We start from the raw sequence: 612 nt of genomic DNA on the forward strand, positions 1-612 counted from the left end.
GCTGGGCGCGCGCGGCGCACGCCGGCGCCGGCGGCCAGGCCAAGGGAGGCGGCGGAGGGACGACTACAGTGGCGGGCGCTGGTCGCGGGGCAAGCGACGGTGCGAGGGGAGGTAGTGGCTGGCGGGGTAGCAGCGGAAGGGGAAGCAGGCGCGACGGCAGCAGTAGTGCGGTGGCCGGAGCAGCGAGGCGCGGCGGCAGCAGAAGTGCGATGGCCGGAGAAGCAAGGCGCAGTGGGACGGCGCGCAGCGATGGTGTGGGGGATGCGGTGGCCAGCTTCGGTGCGAGGTAGGGCGGGCGGTGGCCGGCGAGGTGGCGGGCAGTCGGAGCGGGCGCGGGCGTCGCCAGGGGTCGAGCGGGAGCACGGCGAGGCCGACGGATGACTACGGGCGGCAGGCCACGCGGGCACAGGCAAGGGGCGCGGGCGCGGATGCGATGCGGGGCGACAGCGTAGGGCAGAGAGGGGAAGAGGGGGCTCATGGCGGGGTGCAGGGATCGGGACAATGGTGCTCGTGGTGGGGGACGGGGACGACGGCATCAACGTAGACGGGGAGGAAGACCGACGACGGCGGCCTCCGGCGAGGTAGCGATCCGGCCGGCGTCGGGCAGCTCAA

Source organism: Triticum dicoccoides, chromosome 3B, assembly GCF_002162155.2.
Source record: "Triticum dicoccoides isolate Atlit2015 ecotype Zavitan chromosome 3B, WEW_v2.0, whole genome shotgun sequence".
In the NCBI taxonomy this organism is placed as follows: domain Eukaryota; kingdom Viridiplantae; phylum Streptophyta; class Magnoliopsida; order Poales; family Poaceae; genus Triticum; species Triticum dicoccoides.